Below are 17,806 nucleotides of genomic sequence, written 5' to 3'. Positions count from 1 at the left end.
AAGTGTTTGTTTTGACAAGAAACGCTGTGAGATTTAAAGACTCGTAGTCTTTCATTTCCAACACCACCCTCAACACCACCCCTCCCACGGACGGACGGACGGACACATTAATCTATTGGTGGTCTGGTCCACTTCGTTCCTACCAGTAAAAACCAGACTTCTACTCAGTTCCTCAAGGAGGAGATTCATATGATGAACATCAAATTCAATGTATACAGATACAGTAAAGGGAGATGAACGAGACAGACAATTGGTTATTTTCCGGGTCAAGTGGTTCACAACAGAAGTGATGTAACTTGTACACTTACAAATACCCTATCAGCTATAATTCATATACCGTGAAACGGTTTTACTTAACGTACCCATACATTTATAGGCTTGCTTTAATATGTGTTCATCTTACTGCAGTCTAATTTATAGCATTACATCCAAGTAAAACTTTAAATCGCCTCCTCTTTACGTATGTATGCTTTTTTGCTGGTCTCTTCCCTTACCGCTGACGAGATGTTGACGCTGCAATGCTGTGCAGTGAGCAGTCTTAACACACTGTATTATTCACAGCGTATCTTCCGCTTTAGCTAATCTGCATTACCAGAAGCCACCTCCTCGGCAACGCATTGGGGGTTTCACAATTATGACGGCCGAATTAAACAATTAATTCCTGAATGTCGAATTTCAATTTAATTTGTTGTTTGCACTGTTATTAAGGAATACACAAATTGTGTACCGATTGTAACGATGCACCGATTAATACGATACCATGGTATTGAATTGCGTGCGTAGTGACTTTTTTCCCCTTATGTTGCCTTGGTTTCATGTGAACCGTCCAACCAATAGCGACCACAACATTCACCACAATGTAAAAACATTATTGGGACAACTCATTGGATCGCAGGGGAGGTGAATCATTGAACCCTTCATTCGTACAGCGTGCGACATACTGGAAATGAATTAACAGAATTTTAAAGGCAGAATTTGTGACTATCACAAATGTTTGATGCAACAATTTGCATTTCAGAATTATCCAGAAATAACAATCCAGAGGCCACTGGTTTACTTACAAAAATGTCATGCAACAAAGTAAATGCGCATTACACCGTCAAAAAGAAATATATAAATTCGAGAACAAATGCATGTTAGAGACATGACATTGACTGTTAAGAAAATTAAGTGGCACGGGTAGACCGTGTTGGTAAAGACGGGTTTGGTAGCCAGTGGTTGAGATTACAGTGGCAGCCCAAAGGAAGGGAACAAAACAGCCGGTGAAGTCGATGCACGGCGGTGATGGAACGAGAGAATCGGGCTGTGTGAATGTGTGCACCGACTGGTGTGTTTCAAGGCCAATAAGAGATTATGACGGCTTGGATAGCCCTTTGTCCAGAAGTGGACAACAGCATGGCTGATGATGATGATGAACGCAAGACGACGCGTAAACACGAAGCTGTGCTATTTAACTCAACGATCAAAACAAACAATGGTTTTACAGCAATGGGCGTCTATGGTTGCACCCTGCAATGTGATGCCTGCAAAGAACAAAACACACAGAATACTATACAGTGCACGTATGTTTGTATGCACTTTCTTGCATAACGACGGTGCTTTGTCGTGATATACTTGTATATCCATGTACACTCCAATCCACGAAGTCTTTGCAGTATTCAGGGGTAATTAAATGACCTTCTGCAACACAGTGCACGTACAGTACGGTGGGCATTGTTCTTCTCATCAAGGTGCTATTTCAATAATGCTCAAAGGTCAGCCTGCAGCAAACGTCGTTGATAATGCCAAATGAATATACCACGTCCGCAATTACATTAAGGAAATGCTAATGCATAGACCTGCACATTTGGCTTTGACATTGGTGGCGCTTCGTTGATTGTGTGGGCACAAACGCACGATCGTTTTGAACGTGGATCTCGCCCAAGACAACACGAGATCAACGCAACGAATGTACCCTGGTGATTGTGCAAATCCACCGTTCCAACACCGACGCAAGCGAAGCCAACGCTGACCTCAGCAAACACCGCTACCTAACCCTCGTTTAAAATGACGTGGATAAAACCACAGCTTGGAACGGAGTCAAAAACGTTGTGGTGGAACACTCTGAAGAAAGTATAACCTCGGTGCATTTATATTCGTACGGGAGGAGCTTCTGCCATGCATTTCCAGAAGTCGGCGTGCGATTATAAATAGAAGCGTCACCCATCGTATCGCCATATATCTTGCCTATATAATTAGCCTAGAACGTAATGTTATACAAGTGTATGGTGGCGTTCATCTCTGTTGCAGATCCCAAGTCACTCACTGGTTTAGAGTTTATTTTGCAATGGTAAAGGCCTATCTGTCCACATACAACCATTGTATTCTGAGGTCAGTAAAATGACAATTCGCACACAACATTTTAATAGACATAGTTACATCAATGTGAACAATTGGATATGTACCGTACTTTGACCTATAATTATTCAGCGATGTGACCCAGGACAATCTAGGGTTGCTCAAATTATTGCTGACAAATATTTGGGTCTCTTTACTGCAACTTGGGCAGCTGCTTTCAGTCAAAAAATGCTAACATGGAACCAACCCCTACATCTAAATCAAGTGTTATCTACCGGTGCAAAAGTCAACTGGGGAAGGAAGTAGATACATCCATGGAGTACTACTGGCATGTCGGCAACCTGATGACCATTCTGCTGCAATTGACTGAATTGTCCCAGAGTTGTATCCTGCCGACATAAAAAGGGCAACTTCCAGCACATAGCTACGGTCAACAAGAGACTCATGCCTAACCCACGAACCTTACACCGTTTTACAGGGAGGCTTTCGCGACCAATATTGTGGCATGTATTTTGGACTTCTTTCGCACCGTACGTCATAGCCAACCGTACTCATCGAAGGTGCGGTGGAAGGACAACAAGCTAAACACAACAAATAAGAGATGTTTGGCTTAGATCGCGTAAATAAAATAAGTGTCGTTAACCCACCACCACCCGACAGTCAACTAGTAAGATTTATCACGTGAAGAAAACGTGAGCTGAAATAGTAACTAATTGGCACGTCTTATTCACGTGACACATCTTACTAATTCACTGTTTCTGGTGATGGTGGGTTAACGACACATTTCCACGATCTAACCCAAACAGAAACACATTATTATGAATAACCTTAACAAGCTTCTTCCAGCAGGCAACTTTTATTCTACTGGCAGTAAATGGAAACCTTTGCACAGCAGCTGTCTCGTTATTTTCAACGTCACCGAATACACCAGGGCTCTTTATTTCCCAGATGTAGCATTTTACACTCAAAACCATCACTGACACTGGGCGATGTTGACAATACAGGCGAGTAAAATGAAGAGCACATCACAAAAACAATTGTGGCAATGACATTGCAGAGACACACAATCTGGCGGTCAGCAAGCTGGCCAATTTGCCGATGGCAGAGCTTGAAGTGATGAATGATCGTGGTGTTATTGACGATGTTAATGGTGATGGCAGCATGTTTTTCAAGAGTGACGTTGGTATTGGTGGTCACCAGGTATTGGTGTTGCTAGTGATGTTGTTAATCGATAGTCTGGTGGTGGTGACTATTGGCAGTAGTACTGGTGAAGCTCATGGCAGTCAGTGGTGACGGTGCTGGGCTACTAATCATTGTGACAGCAATGTTTGGTTATATTGCTGCTGGATTGTGATGATAAGTGGCGGTGGCGCTGATGATTGTGCTGCTGGTGGTGCTGCTCGTGATGGCAGTGATAATGAGGTGTTGCCAATTGCGCTTAGGAGCCGACGGTGATCGATCGCTGGCGGTGATTGGTAATGAAAAATCATGACGGTGATATGATAGCGTTGTTGCGGTTCAAAGGGCGTTGGGTAAATCTGTCAGTGGGTTGTGTTCGTGGGGGTGATGGTTGATGGGTGGCACTGGTGATGGTTGATGGGTGACACTGGTGATGGTTGATGGGTGGCACTGGCGATGGTTGATGGGTGACACTGGTGATGGTTGATGGGTGACACTGGTGATGGTTGACACTGGTGATGGTTGATGGGTGGCACTGGTGATGGTTGATGGGTGGCACTGGTGATGGTTGATGGGTGGCACTGGTGATGGTTGACACTGGTGATGGTTGATGGGTGACACTAATGATGGTTGATGGGTGACACTGGTGATGGTTGATGAGTGACACTGGTGATGGTTGACACTGGTGATGGTTGATGGGCGACACTGGTGATGGTTGATGGGTGGCACTGGTGATGGTTGACACTGGTGATGGTTGATGGGTGACACTGGTGATGGTTGATGGGTGACACTGGTGATGGTTGATGGGTGGCACTGGTGATGGTTGATAAGTGACACTGGTAATGGTTGATGAGTGACACTGGTGATGGTTGATGGGTGACACTGGTGATGGTTGATGGGTGGCACTGGTGATGGTTGATGGGTGGCACTGGTGATGGTTGATGGGTGGCACTGGTGATGGTTGATGGTTGACACTGGTGATGGTTGATGGTTGACACTGGTGATGGTTGATGGGTGACACTGGTGATGGTTGATGGGTGGCACTGGTGATGTTTGATGGGTGGCACTGGTGATGGTTGATGGGTGGCACTGGTGATGGTTGATGGGTGGCACTGGTGATGGTTGATGGGTGGCACTGGTGATGGTTGATGGGTGACATTGGTGATGGTTGATGGGTGACACTGGTGATGGTTGATGGGTGACACTAGTGATGGTTGATGGGTAGCACTGGTGATGGTTGATGGGTGGCACTGGTGATGGTTGATGGGTGACACTGGTGATGGTTGATGGGTGGCACTGGTGATGGTTGATGGGTGGCACTGGTGATGGTTCATGGGTGGCACTGGTGATGGTTGATGGGTGGCACTGGTGATGGTTGATGGGTGACACTGGTGATGGTTGATGGGTGACACTGGTGATGACGACGATACTGGTGATGTTACGGCTGGTTGGTTGTCACGATCACCACCAATACCAAACAGCACGACCGTCAGCAATCTCCAGATTGACCTCATCCATCGGCCCGGGGCCTCCTCACCTGCTACTCGGCTCAGGACGCGGGGAACCTTCAGCAGAAGCAGCAGCAGCAGAAGCCACCGGAGGTATCTCGCATCCCTCGCCCGAACCACCACCACCACCAACACCAATCCTCGGCCTCTCACTTATTCTACAAAATAATTATGATATTAAAAAAACACAACAGTGATAACCCGTCAGGGAGAATGAGGCTCTTCGCTCGGTGGCAGAGCGTAGCAAATGAATAAAATGTGGAAAGAAAAGCAACGAGTCGCGGTCCGTCAGGAGGCAACCACCCCGCTCCTCGTCCTCCTCCCGGGGTGTTGACGCTAGATGTGAACGAGTCCGCCTCGGAGGCCCGCGCCGTGTGGGCCGCACCGTGTGGTGACGACGACGACGACGACCAGCCGAGTCGCTCTTCACTCGGGCGGGGGGGGAGGAGGAGGCGCGTGGCGGCGCAACGAGCGTGGCCCGAATGCGCGCCGGGACGCGGCCATCACTCCCCGCGGTGCAACGGGGGTGACGGTGGTGGGGGGGGGGGGCAGGGGGGAGGGGCGAGGGGCAGGGGGGGGCGAGGGGCACGGGGGAGGGGCGAGGGACAGGGGGGAGGGGCAGGGGCGAGGGACAGGGGGGAGGGGCGAGGGACAGGGGGGGAGGGGCGAGGGACAGGGGGGGAGGGGCGAGGGGCAGGAGGGGGAGGGGTGAGGGACAGGGGGGAGGGGCGAGGGACAGGGGGGAGGGGCGAGGGGCAGGGGGGAGGGGCGAGGGACAGGGGGGGAGGGGTGAGGGACAGGGGGATGGGCGAGGGGCAGGAGGGGGAGGGGCGAGGGACAGGAGGGGGAGGGGCAGGAGGGGGAGGGGCAGGGGCGAGGGACAGGAGGGGGAGGGGCAGGGGGGGAGGGGCAGGGGGAGGGGCGAGGGACAGGAGGGGGAGGGGCGTGGGACAGGGGGGAGGGGCGAGGGGCAGGGGGGAGGGGCAGGAGGGGGAGGGGCGAGGGACAGGGGGGAGGGGCGAGGGGCAGGGGGGGAGGGGCGAGGAGCAGGAGAGGGAGGGGCGAGGGACAGGGGGGGAGGGGCGAGGGGCAGGGGGAGGGGCGAGGGACAGGGGGGGAGGGGCGAGGGACAGGGGGGGAGGGGCGAGGGGCAGGGGGGAGGGGCGAGGGACAGGAGGGGGAGGGGCGAGGGGCAGGAGGGGGAGGGGCAGGAGGGGGAGGGGCAGGAGGGGGAGGGGTGAGGGACAGGGGGGGAGGGGCGAAGGACAGGGGGGAGGGGCGAGGGGCAGGAGGGGGAGGGGCGAGGGACAGGGGGGAGGGGCAGGAGGGGAGGGGCGAGGGGCAGGGGGAGGGGCGAGGGACAGGGGGGAGGGACAGGGGGGGAGGGGCGAGGGGCGTAGAGGGGGCGTGGAGGGGAGCGGTGGCGTTGCGGTTAGCGCAACGGTCGCCAATCCTGCGGCCTGCTTCGTGACGTTGTTCACGCGCACTTGTCGCTCTTGTAAGGGGCCGTCCATAAATGACGTCACGCGATTTTAGACGATTTTTGACCCCCCCCCCCCTCGTCACACGGCGTCACAAAAGTCAGACCCCCCCCCCTCAAATATGACGTCACAAAGCTCTGCCCCCCCACCCCAAAACCATATTGCCATTTAGAAAAGAAATCATGCTTCAAATCGCTTTAAACTATTGTCATTGTCGTGCGTATTTAATGTGGCGCTGCACTCTGATGTTGTAGGAGAAAACATTTATTAAAAAGTCTATTTAATTAAGTAGAACGTGTTGTCTATATTTATTTAAAGTTGCGCATTTTGATGTGACGTCACATTTCTCACCCCCCCCCCCCCCTCGTCACACATCGTCACAAATGTCTGACCCCCCCCCTCCAGGTTCGTGACGTCATTTATGGACGGCCCCTAAGTGTGCGCACTTGTGCTATGTAGAATTAGGATCATTGGACGCAACGCCGCCTATTGCATTTCTCTATGAAGGCAGTGCTACAGAAGAACATGTTGAGTATGTTGGAAGGGGACGGTGTAGAGGTCACTCCACGTGTCACCTTTGACTCCAATAATTAAATTGTCACACTGATCACGATTCCATTCAAGGTTATATTATCTGGGGGGATGGGGGGGGGCTGCAGTGTATACGGTAATCGCGTAATGATTTCCATACATGAAGATGTATGCGTATGCACATGTACGGCATTGCTGGTTGAGAGAGACACCCAATGCTTGCATGGGGATTATATGACCATACTTCACCGCGCCGGTCAGTGCGGGGTGGTGAACGCGAGGAGCATGGACGTGGGAGCATAGAAGTCCAAAGGGAGAAATGGGAGTTTGCGGCACTGCCCTCTGCTGCCATCACCATATCCACGCAGCAGCTTCGCACAACTTGCATGCAACAAAAATGATTGATTGCTCACGCACAAGACTTGGGGTTTAAAAAAACGTGGTCAATCGCAGAGGAACTCAAAATGAAAAGTCCGCAAATAAAGAAGGAGAGATTAACTCTTGTAATTACATTGAAACAAAGAGAAACACTCGCATTGCAGATGTACAGTATATTTAAATATTCAAACCGATCAGGGTAACAATCTTTGGCAGGAGACGTCGCTGGAAGGGATCGTAGACAACGGTTCGAACTAGAAATTGGAACGGAATGGCAGCCAAAGAATAGAAGGCATCCAAAAGTACGTATGGCCGAGGAGATGGAGCGATCCTTCAACCAGAACGTTACTCCGAATCTGACGTGCTGTCACAGTCAATCCAGTGCTCCGACCAAATCCTTCCAAAACCACAGCAAGTACGTTTCACTTAAACAATTATCCAGCAGATGCCACCCTTGATGTGTCCTTCGGTGGAAGCCAAGTGTGCTTATTACCCCACTCCAAGAAATCTCGGGGTCATCATGGACCTTCAAGCCCCACAGATCTGTGAACGAAATAAAAATCAAGAATCGCCCTGCGAGAGTAATTTGCAGGATCGACCGAGAGCACGTCAGCTGATGCGCTACCAACTTTCCACATTATCACTGGTCTCGTCATTGGACAGAGTACCGGCGTGCCAGCCTAGTCCGGGAGTTCATACACAAAACTGCTCAAAGCACCACACAATATCTGAAACTGATACCAATCCCCTGGCTTCTGCCGCAGAAATGCAAACTTGCAAAAGGAGTTTGCATGGCTTGTATGCGACGATAACCACCCAACCTTGAAATAAGACCTCAACAATATTCCTCGCCGTCGACTCAAGTCTCGATGCGTCTCCTCGGATCGCGCTGCTGCTGCTGCTATCATCTTTCTAGACTCTCACCCAGATCCGGAAGAAGGCTGGTGAACAGAGCTGAACAACAACAATTCTCGCATCTCCTGGCTTTGACATTACTCGAAGACACCGATGTAACCATCAACCCCATCAGAACATCAACAGACCGATGTGCAACATCTCCTTCATGAATGGAACATTAGAGACAAGCCACAGTGCGACTGTGACCGTGCAACCCAAACTGTGGACCATATGATGAACCACTGTAATGTGCCCTCAACTTCAACGGAAGTGGAATCGCAAAACTACACGAACTCACTCCTGGAAGCCCTATCGTGGCCAGCAAAACCTCGCGTTGGCATTTAGCTCCTGAATATATTTCCATCATACGCAAGAATAGAATCCACTGCTGGATGATGGGCTCCCCCAAGCTGCCGCCATCTCTCACGGTCCCGTTGTGTAATAACTCACCCATAGTACCTGCACGTGAGCTGATCTAATCGCTCCATCTCCACCGCGGACGTCCTCTTGAGGACACGTTGTGCTCATGTGTTGCGGAACGGGGTGACGTCATGGAACACCGGCGACGGCTCACTGTGGGTTGCAGTTCTACATACCAGATCAAAGGTTTCACCTCTCCATGTGAAACCTTTTCTCTGCGATGTTTACAAATTTGACGATTTAGCGCTACACGCATTCGCCAATAACGCTGCCTCGAAAGGGAGAGTACATAACATGCGACGTTTCGGCCAATGCGTCCTTTTTCAAAGCACAAATAGGGATGCCCTTTTCATGTTGCCAGAAGCGGAGGTTTTCCTTCTATAAGCAGGGATATGTTTGGCAATGAATTTCTAACCTGGTAGCCGGTTGCATAAAATGCCCTTAAGTGGAATTTTCCACTGGTTTGTACAGTGATTTACAAGTTAAATGTTAACAGTCCTAATAAAACATTACGGTTAATAATATACAGCCAGACGTTCGTCAACATGCTGCTAGATAAATGGTCATGGCAGTCATGGGGATTGTTTGACCATACTGCACCAAACTGGTCAGGGTGAGTGAGTGAGTTGAAGGTTGACGGAGTTGTGCTGGACTAGTTCAAGTAGATTTCGATTTAAAGCTTTCGTGACTGCAGGGATTCATCTTCTTGTTTCTTTCGGTAAAGTCACGTAGAAGGGAAAGTGGTGAGAATTGTTTTATTATGTTTTATTTTTATTATTTTATTACTTCCCTTCTACGTGACTTTACCGAAAGAAACAAGAAGATAGTTCAAGTAGATATTACCTTGCCACTGTTGTTGGTTATAGCCGGGCATTGAAATCAGGACACGTGGTTCAAAGCGAAGTGCACTAATCACCCCAGCAATTCCAGATCAATATAAATATATAACTGTTAATTTAAAGTAAAAGTGGGCGTTACTCTTTGACAACATGCCCCAATATCCAGGCCAACAGTGCTTCCATCAAGTGAAGTAGACAGCCTGCATGATAGGAGAGTCATGTTTCACTCATTTAAGGGCTCATCAGCTTCCCATACTCAGCGTGGGTGCCACGCATCTGACAACACAGCTAAGCTATTGACTCTTGAAAACTGCAGCTACGTGCATGACGGAATGTACGCAAATCTAAAATTAAACATTCATAGACAAGACTAATGCCAAAAAAGAATGCTGTAGCGGAAACTCCACTTCAATTCCCGCAGTCACGAAAATTTTAAGTAAAATTTTTACTTATGATCAATTATCATCCTCCAGATGTGTTGTTTTGACGTGGATTTTTCTCCGGGTTCTCCGGTTTGTCCCTCCACATTTAGAACCGTGCGCTTCCAGTATGTGGCTCACACATTTTCCCATGATAAGCCACTTCGTTGTTCGTTGAGCTATCATTCTGAAAAAAGAGCTATATATCTCAGTGGGCCTTACCTGATAAAATAAAAATAGCAAAACAACAAGAGGCCCGGTACCAGGCATAAACCGCAACAAAGGGAGAGTGGGTACACAAACTCCGCCAACTCAAGCTAGAACTCAGCACTCCTGGGTCCAACATGGGGGAGTAAATAAAAAAGAGTTTAACAGTGGAGTTTAATATTGTGGTGTTTGTGTTCCCCCTTTCCTAGCAGAGGAAGTGGTGGAATTTTCCAGAGTTCCGTGGCTAGAATCGAAAAGTCTGCCCACATGAAGACTACGAGCGATAACATTTTAAGTGATTAAGTCTTGGGCAGTGCAATGTTAAAAGGACGTAAACTACTGTACTAAAGTCTGTGCGATGTCATTTGTGCATTTATAATCCAGCATCGTGAACCATGCTTAAATGGACCACACAACTCGTATGGGTGTGGGGAGGGGGGCACATTCACGACCATCAGTGTGTCAGCATGGTGATCACGCCCTCTTGTGGTCAAGGACGATAACACAATTAAGAACGAACTCAAACCCGGAGAGAAATTGAAATACCGCATGCTGCTAAATATCACTGATTTTAAATACATAGACTGATTTTCGTCCTTATTTAGCACTCACCACTCCTGCAAGGTTTGCCTCTGGGAACCATATATGTGAGATCCCTACTTGCAAATCAAATCTGTTAATTGGTGACTATACTGCACTGGTGAGTCCTAATATTAATAATACAAAACCAGTCTATGTATGTATGTATGTGAACTTCTTTTGTATCGTACGTGTTTTGATGGTGAGTTCAGACAATAGGACCACAGTATATTTCTTAACAAACATCTTTCCACCCCCACCTCCCAAATTAAATAAATAACGCAATTTTCTAGTGTGGACTGTATCTTCAACTCATAACCTTCATAGTTTTTGGCAGAACGTTAAGGGATACAGGTCTAGGCGGTTTTGCTTGAATACTTTTATCTACACCACTTCATAACGACCCTCAACGTTACAATCTCCGCATAAATTTTAGCCTCACGTTTCAGGTGCGTGAGTGGTAGTCTGGTATTTCAAACTGGCAACACTTTCACATTTGAGCTTGCTCATTCACTTCTCGAGTTGCAAGGGGTCTTTTGCAGTGATGGACTTGACTGGAGTGTTTGTGTGTGTGTGTGTTAATGTGCGCCTTGCCAAAGGCATTTGTGCTGAAAGTGCTGTTTTGCACTAAGGTGCACCCATCCAACTTTTCTAGCATGAGAGAAGGATTATCGGGGAGTGTTGGCAGAATTGTGTGATCCAAATGTTCCAGCTATAATTATTACTTGAGCATGATCCAGATAGACTTATGTGGGGTTTTGATAGATTAACATTGCAGGAATAAAATCGCATGCAGTTTTGACATTCCTGAAATCAACATTTCAAAAGCTGTTATTTGCATACACTTCAAAAGTCAAAATGTGCTTATAAATTCAGCATGAATTTGGCCTCATGTGTATTATAGTACTGTACGTGCGTGTTTCGCTGTGTAAACATGTGTGTATGCATGTATGTTGAGCTTATTTTGCACAGGCACGATTGTATAGCCCTTTGTCAACGCACTGCTGGATGATGAGGGCATCCCCATCCAATGTAGACAATGGCGAGGGTTATTTGACCACATTTAACTTCACTGGTCAGTACTTGGTAATTGGTTTTTTACCCTTTTATCTGGCAACAAAACTGACACCTTTTTTACAAGGAGTCATGTTTGCATTGACCACAATACCTGCAGTCGTAATTCATTACGACTGCAGGTATTGTGGTTCCAATGGTGTAAATGCTTACCCCGAGCTCTCATACTCTGATGGTACATTGTCTTTGAGTTTTGCACCTTTTGGCGTCATCTGGTCCAACACCATGTGAGACTAGACTTTAAAGAAAGCTGTCTCGGGTGTGGACCAATCAACTTCAAGGACAGTGCATACATTTTCAGAGTTATATTTTTTGTTTGCATTACGACTGCAGGTATTGTGGTCTATGCAAACATGACTCCTTGTAAAAAAAGGTGTCAGTTTTGTTGCCAGATAAAAGGGTAAAAAAACAATTATCATATTCTTTCTTCTGGCAAATGAGGTTCCAATGGTGGTCAGTACTTGATTTGAAGCTTTTGTGACTGCAGGAATCTATACTCTTTGGTTCTTTCGGTAAAGTCACGTAGGTGAAAAATAAAATAAATCACGACGTTTCGGGCGCAACACAAGCATCCGTCATCAGGTGGCGATGGATGTGATGGACGCTTGTGTTGCGCCCGAAACGGCGTAATTTGTTTATTTTTCACCGACGTGACTTTACGGAAAGAACCAAAGAGTATGGTCAGTACTTGTTGGTGATGGCGGGGGAGCATAGAAAGTATTTAAAATGAACTATTTCTTTTATTTTACCAGGTAAGGCCCACTTGAGCTCTTTTTCAGAAGCGAGCTGACACATTTCATAGCTCAACGAAGTGGCTTACATGTGGAGATTTACAGCAACAAAATACTCTAAACGCATGTTTCTAAATGTGGAGGGAAAAAAAACCAGAGAACCCGGACAAAATTCCACCCTACCACGGGGAGAACATGCAAACTACAAATAATAATAATAATAATTTTAATTTCCAAAATTTACAAGCACCAGGGTCGGAATCGAACGCACGACCTCCTGCATACCAGGCGAGGGAGTTAACATCTCGCCACCGCAGTGCCCTGATACCTCCATATACATGGGAGTATAGAAGCACAGTACAATAATGGATATTTGCAGGCTGCTCTGCTATCAACCCCATGGCTCTGCAGCGTATAACAACCTCTTCTTATTCTATATAGATCAATATAGCCCCTCAATCCACGGTGCGTCGCAGCAATTATTAAATTGTATATAAGATGGCAGTGGTTGAGATAGAGAGTGGGATTATTAAAAGTGGTGGTGTAATTATGGTGACGGTTAGGAGAGCAGGCCATAAGGAGGGGCGCCACAGTGGTGAGATGTTAACTACCTCGCCTGGTACACAGGAGGTCGTGGGTGCAATCCCGACCTGATGCCCCTATATTTGGAGTTTACATATTCTCCCCATGATCGCGTTAAATTTTCTCAGGGTCCTCCGGTTTTCCCCTCCACATTTAGAAACATGCGTTTAGAGTATGTGGCTGCTATACATTTTCACATGATGATAATCCTCCTAGTTGGCTTATCATTTGTGGCCAGGTCGCTTGTGAAAATGAGCTAAAATAACTCAGTGGGCCTTACCTGGCAGAATACTTTAGAGATCAGGTGCATTATGGATGATTTGGTCAACGACAGTGTAATACCACACACATATAGTATATATAATATAATATATGTAAGTATATATATAATTATGTGTTCATGTATGTCGGGCATATTTAAATTAATATTTCGGCATGCTAAAGCTCGACATAAATGAAGCCAATCTGAAAGGTCACGTCCCTTACCTGTGAGTAAATAAGTCAAGTGGCTGGGTAAATGAGAAGCTTGATTATCATTACCTGGTAAAAAAAATCTTAAGTGACTCAAGTATTTAGATATCAGCTTTCAGCACACAATTAATCATTACACTGATTGTTTATTTGCATGTACACCCAGGGCTGTGAACTTTCGTACACATGTTACGTCTTGTTTGAATCCTCGAGGCATGTTGCGTATAGTACTGAAAATATTGTTGCACTGTATCTCTTAATATTTGCAATGCTTTTAAGTAAAATATTTCTTTTAAAGGAGCTCTAACGTTTGTGCTCATCCGACTGACTTTTGAAACCTATCTTTAAATCCAATAAACGATTATTCAAGCAAAAAAGCTCCTTGGAAACCCACTGACTGGATGCGGTTATATAAATATTCTTGTGCTCAGTGGGGTGCTTTTTAAAGTAGCTATATTTTCTTTTATACTTTAATCCATCTTCCGAATCTTTTTTTTACTGAACAACAGTATTCTTGGTTTTTTCGGTATATTTCATTATTTCCCTTCTACGTGACTTTACCGAAAGAACCAAGAAAATGAATCCCTGCAGTCCCGAAAGCTTTAAATCGAAATTAAACAACAATAATTTTAATATGCATCTTGGCATGCAGCTGTATATTAGTTTCATAATGTATACAATAAAACCAAATTGAATTATAAAACAAATGACTCTTATTTCCATGTGTTGTATTCACGATGGCCTTTTTAAAAATAATTGCTGTGGACAGGCCCAAAAACTCGAAACCGCAAGCGGCCAGGAACAAACAGCACTGTCAGAGTTGTAATAGAATTAGAGTTTCTGTAACACATTTCATGGATTGAACAAGGTTGTAAGAACTTGGGAAGAGACGTTGGGAGGAAATTTCAAACTCATGCAGTACGAGAGAAGAAGCAGATATGTGGTTTGACCTGCAGACAACCAAAACAATTGCACGTATGTCTGTTGAACTAGCCAACCATGCTGATCGAAAGTGCGGGGAAGGACAACAAACTTAACACAAAAGCAGTTCTAAAGAAATTAGTTTTTAATCTAGATTTAAAAGCGCACAGTTCCAATGGCTTCCTAAAAATCACTGCCTCATCTCAATCCTCTCATCAAGATGTTTGAGAACAATCTGAGTCCCAAATCACTAATTTCACATGAAAATATGCCATATTCCGTCCTAACCAATCTGGTTTTTAAATAATAAATAAATAGACCACAGCCTCTACGGTACTCGATGTGCTTGACTTTATCTTCAACAGTCTTGAATCTCGTCGTCATTGTGTTATCCTATTCCTCGACTTCTCTAAAGCATTTGACACCGTGGATCACGCTGTAATGTTGTAAAGGCTAAAATGCATTTTATTTTTGGATTGTGCAATTAGCTGGATTTACAACTATTCTGACCATTTTTAATGTGTCTCCATTAATAAAATATCATCTGAAAGTACCCCCATTGTTAAGGGAGTTCCTGAGGGCTCTGTGCTTGACCCTATCCTGTTTTCTCTGTACGTCAACAATATTGGCATCTCTAATCTGCACTCTGGCATTATTCATCTTTATGTTTATGACAGAGCCCTGATGGTCTCCGAAAATTCCATGGGTGAGTTACAACAGCATCTAAAACAGGACTTTGATCATCTTCAACTGAATGCCCTAAACCTGGTCCTCAATGCTAAAAGACCAAAACAATGTTATTCTCAGACTGCTTCAAACCTGTCTCGCCACCTATGCACATAGCTGCTCTGAACTCACACCTTATTGAGCAGATCGACAACTTAAAATATCTAGGCATTAACCTGGACTCGAAATTTCCTTTCAAGACCCATATTGATCACATGGCCATTAAGATAAAACACTCAATTGGATTTCTTTACAGAAACAAACTCTGTAATCTACCTCAACTCCACCTGAATATGGTACATTTCTACCACGGGGTGGGGGGGGGGGGAGTTCGTTTTTTTGGGGGGGGTGGACAATTGTTGTAAACCTGTTGGATCAACGTATTACCCCCACATCTGGCTGGGGGGTCCACTTTATATAACTTTTTGATTCAGACCTTCTGAAAGGCTTTTATCATTTAGATGACGGACAAACGGAATGGCGGGCTTTAATAGACGAGACCAAAATACAGAACTTACTTGCACATTGCACCTAACTTTTGTATGGCTCCCCTTGCGCTCATATTTGTTGCGTTTTTTTTTATTTGCCTGTCTTTTGTTTACGATTGTTAAATACCTTCTGTTGGTTGTGCAATATTCCTTCAGGATCGTGTACTTGCTCTCTGCAATATTAATGTTCGTATTTTGTATTTGTTGATGTGCCGTGCTCACACACCACTGGATCTCCCTTGTAAAATAGCTGGGAAACTGGCTAAACTGGATCATCCGTGTAACAAATCAAACAAACGCAAATATTGACGTCGTCTCATTACTTAGTCTCTACATTTAAACGTAAAAAGCCGAAGTGCCCCAGGACCACGCCTGATGCAGACCTGGTTTTCCTACCTGGGTCCCTGCACCATCCCAGACAAGGTTATTTGGGCGAGATCAAAGTAAACCCAATTGACTCACAATCAGCCATGTGATATCCACTGCTGGATGAAGACAAATAACGTCTTGCATTTGTGTTTGTTGCCTGACCTAAGCATCCCCCTTTCTGCTTCAAAGTGTAATTTCAAGTATCCATCTCACCTTGCTTATATGTTTTGTTCCAATGTCTTGTTAAATGCCATGTTTGTACTTAAATATCACAGTAAATGTAGTCGGTGTGAGCTCACGCGTGATTAATCACACGTATAATTTGCACTCTGCAGCATATGGGAACCGAATAAACCATTTTGCGCAGCTGTGGAGAGTCAGGTACGTTCTGTTAGTGTTTAAGATCAGGCAACGGTGATCAAGGATTGGCCCCAACATGCACAGTAGAGTAAGAGGCACACCACCCATTTATATTTGGGCTTCTTTCAGGACCGAGGAATTCCCCAAATTTACATTTGGGCTATCTTCGGGACCGAGGAATTCAGCTGTTGTGACGTGGGGGGTAGAGGACTTTTGAAATAAAGTTTTGCAGTTTCACACCCCCCCCCACCCCCTGGTGTTCAGCTGTCGTCGAGTCGCCCACAGGACAGAACACAACGCAGAGTCTATTGTTATCCCCACCCCCCCCCTCGAAAGGATTCACGACGGGAGGAGACGGGACAGGGCGGACCGGCTGCATGAGAATAAAGTAAACACAAGAATAATTACCTTTGCCACATCCTAATAAGAATCTTATTTACCCTGGAGGAATCTTATGAGCTTTGAATCTCTTTTTCACAGATGTGCAATAGGGGCGGGTCAGCAAGTTACAATACAAAGTAAATAAAGGATACATACTCTTTGGTTCTTTCGGTAAAGTCACGTAGGTGAAAAAAGATAACTAAATAAAATCACGATGTTTCGGAGGCAACACAAGCTTCCGTCATCGGGTGGGACAACCACAGCAAAAAAAAACAATTACTGTCGTGGGCATACATTTCTAAAATTACTTCCGAGGGCAAATGCATGTTGGAAAGTATTACAGAAACCATACATATGCATTTTTATTAGTAAAAAATAAAACCTCACTTAATAAAAAAATGGTAATGTAACAATGACATTGGGATTTTTATTAACGTTTGCACTTTCTTGCTCAAATGATCATTGAAGGAGTATGCATCTCCTGTTTAGAGCCCTTAGCCAAATGTGGGAATTCTGTCTGACTATGGCTGGAAGCGAGCTTATTCATAAGAATACTGGATTAAATAGTTGTCAAGCTATTTAATTACATTTTTTAAAAATATTCGCGTATTTTCCCTGTCAACTAGATTTTTTAAGCCATTTTGTCACTCTCACTTGTTCAAGCAAACACTCAAGACCGGTATCCCTCGATTTACAAAAATGTGGTTTACGAAATTTCGCGTTAAAGCACTTTCAACGTTACTAGTTCGTAAAGCCTATCTTTGCCAGGCAAAAGTTTTCAATAAATAGAATGATGAACCTGATATTATTTTTTACCATCTGTATCTCCGATCAGACACTACCAACTACTCCAAAAAATTTGTATTTTTCTACAATACTAAATTGTTGACGACTTGATTCAACTTCTTATGTTTAAAGACATATCCAT

At 45.5% G+C, this 17,806-nt stretch overlaps 1 protein-coding gene across 3 annotated transcripts in view; it reads right to left on the bottom strand.

Moving 5' to 3' along the window:
• Positions 1-5,547, bottom strand: part of LOC133346457 (C-myc promoter-binding protein-like) — a 120,064-nt gene extending 114,517 nt beyond the window's left edge. Inside the window, exons 1-2 of one of the 3 annotated variants that reach the window (XM_061558031.1) lie at positions 5,410-5,528; positions 5,054-5,182 (exon numbers count right to left, since the gene is read on the bottom strand). The gene's annotated coding sequence lies outside the window, so the exon portion shown is untranslated. Of the gene's footprint in view, positions 1-5,053 lie in introns of all 3 variants that reach the window. The other 2 variants (XM_061558030.1, XM_061558032.1) reach the window with 2 other exon arrangements.
• Between the last annotated feature and the right edge of the window lie 12,259 nt (positions 5,548-17,806).

This window comes from Lethenteron reissneri, chromosome 24, assembly GCF_015708825.2.
Source record: "Lethenteron reissneri isolate LAM-NWPU_2019-01 chromosome 24, ASM1570882v1, whole genome shotgun sequence".
Classification (NCBI taxonomy): domain Eukaryota; kingdom Metazoa; phylum Chordata; class Hyperoartia; order Petromyzontiformes; family Petromyzontidae; genus Lethenteron; species Lethenteron reissneri.
This window is presented reverse-complemented; position numbering and strand designations above follow the sequence as displayed.